At 28.0% G+C, this 2,527-nt stretch overlaps 1 long non-coding RNA gene across 1 annotated transcript; it reads left to right on the top strand.

Annotated features, from left to right (window-relative positions):
• The first annotated feature begins 341 nt into the window (after positions 1 to 341).
• LOC125868182 (uncharacterized) lies at positions 342 to 1,561 on the top strand. The gene is made up of 2 exons (XR_007446713.1): positions 342 to 470; positions 1,444 to 1,561. It is a non-coding gene; the product is annotated as an uncharacterized LOC125868182 (long non-coding RNA).
• The last annotated feature ends 966 nt before the right edge of the window (positions 1,562 to 2,527 follow it).

Raw genomic sequence — 2,527 nt, 5'->3', positions numbered from 1 at the left:
TAATAAAATAATTTTTAGCGGTAATAAATACATTAACAAAGAGTGTTAAACATTTACCAGCATTAATTAATTGTTATTAGATTCAATATTGCTATAAGCTTTAGAAACAGTTATAAAAAATGTTAATTGCTTCTTAAAAAATAATGATAATTAAGCAATTGTCATACATATATTCCACCAAACGAGTCTTAAATGTTAGCCAAAAGACTCCAAGTCAAGCACCAAGAAGGAAAAATTAAAGTGAAATTTATTTTATTTTCTACATTAAAGGGTCCACACGTTTATGAATGTTCCCTTGAGGAATATTATAAAAGGACTAGAATATAAGCTTATTGATTCATATATCACATAAATCACCTCATATAAGAGAATTAATTCCCCTTTGATCTCCATGAATCACAAAGCATTATTCTTAGCTTGTTTTGTCATAATCCTCTGTCTATCTTCAACAGCCTCTAGGAGATTGCCAGGTGTAGTATTAATCCCTTTATTGTAATGTAATGTAGAAGGGCGGAACTAGATAAGGTCGAGACTCGAGAGGGCTCGTCCTAATCCTCTTCAGTAAAAAAAATTTACATTGTTTAAATATGATTAAAATTATTAATTCTTATGTGTATATATATTAGATGTTGAACTCCCCCACCCCCACACCTTATTTTTATAAAAAATTTATCTATTTAAATTATATTTCATGTTTAAATTAGATTTTTATTTTATAGGAAAAGTATATTAAAACAAGTTAAATACTATTTACAAAAATTATAATCAAGCACAACTCCATCTTCAACCCAACTTAAAAAGTTTCAAATAACGTGAAAGTATTTGTAATAGTACGTATATGAGATCTAATATATGGTATTATGGACTATTTATTTTGAGAGTGTACTCTTTTATAACATATTTGATTGTCTCTCTTTCAGCTAAATTAATTAAGTGGAGGGATTTAGTTATATATATCTTTTAACTTGGTCAATCTGCTGAAATCTATGCTCTCCAATTTTAAATATGCATATATAGACATTTAAACTTGTATAAAGTTAAACTCATAGACAGATATGTCCTATATGATAATTCGTGTGAGATACTCTCCAACTGACGCACGTAAAAGCTAAATTTGTACAAATTTAAGTGTATACTTGTGCGCAACCAAAATTAAAGGGCAATATATCAGCTGAAAATTGAAATCAAGTTAGAGAACATGTTCAATATGTATTATGCTTTTTAGAATTTAGAAGTATAAATCATATTTAGAAAAAGTATACTCAAATTCTAAATATATTTTATAAAACATAATCAAACACAACTCAAACATAAGAAAAAAAACTTGTTTTCCATAGTTAGCCAAGTGCCCATATATAGTACAAGTGTTTCATTTTTTATAGTACTTTTTCGAATTTAAATATTACTTGTATAGTGTATAACTTAATTCCTCTCTAAATATAGGTTATAGATGCGGTGGCTATAAATTTGGAGAAGAATCGTGTCCACCACGTAGATCACTCTTTGTAGTTCATATGAGACCAGTAATTGCACCTGGAAAGCCAATATCACCACCTGATAAATTTTTACGTAAAATCTGTTATTTTATCCATCTCAATTTATAAAAGTTTTTTAAAACAAAAAGTATATATATATATCATGTCTAAAAATTATTTACGCTAACAATATTTACACCCTTTTTTCTTTACATGTTTGCAGATAATGGATCTTGAGAAGAGTTTGAGCAACAAAAAAAAAATTATTAAGCAACAATTTTATATTGTATTTATGTTTAATTATATATGTTGTTGCCTGTTGGACAATTATATGTTTGGATACTCTAAAATTGCTTACTCCATGATAGATCTTCAATGGAGTTAAGCTAGTAATAAATAATACTCATGTTAATTGCGTTGAATTATGCTTGCACTTTGTAATTAATGAGGAAATAATACTTATATTAATTAAGGATAATTAACACTTTAGTCCTTCAAATAATTTGTAAATTTTGATTTAGGACCTTGTAATTTTTGGTGTAAGCCGGACAACACATTTTAGTTGATTGAAAGTTAAATGCGCTTAACAAATATTATAACACACGTTTTAGTTAATTTATTTTTTTTTATGTTCCAACCACAAATTATCGACTTTAACTAACAAATCTTGTCAGATCCCACAAGTAAGATCTGAGGTAAATAAAGTTTATTTCTAATAGTCACTCGCGGGAGGGGGGGGGNGGGGGGGGGTGAACGACTTATTTATCCTTCCCACAAGAATAAGCACACTAGCTAAACCAAATAATGTCCAATGGACAATTAGTTCCAAGTAAAATTATTTACAATAATTCAATTCTAATCACCAATATTTAATGTCTTTTGAGTTTAAGACATGTGCTGTAAAAATCAGTTATTCTATTAAGTTGCTTATAATTAGATAATCACAAGAAGAATTTTAATAAGCATTAGTTAGTAATTTTAGTAAAAATGAACGGTTATAATGCATTGGTGGGATTACTCCACTCTTAATCAGAGTTACGGAGACATATAAC

The sequence above is a fragment of the Solanum stenotomum genome, chromosome 6 (genome assembly GCF_019186545.1).
Source record: "Solanum stenotomum isolate F172 chromosome 6, ASM1918654v1, whole genome shotgun sequence".
NCBI lineage: Eukaryota > Viridiplantae > Streptophyta > Magnoliopsida > Solanales > Solanaceae > Solanum > Solanum stenotomum.
Note: the sequence above shows the minus strand (reverse complement) of the source record. Positions and strands in the feature narration are given on the sequence as shown.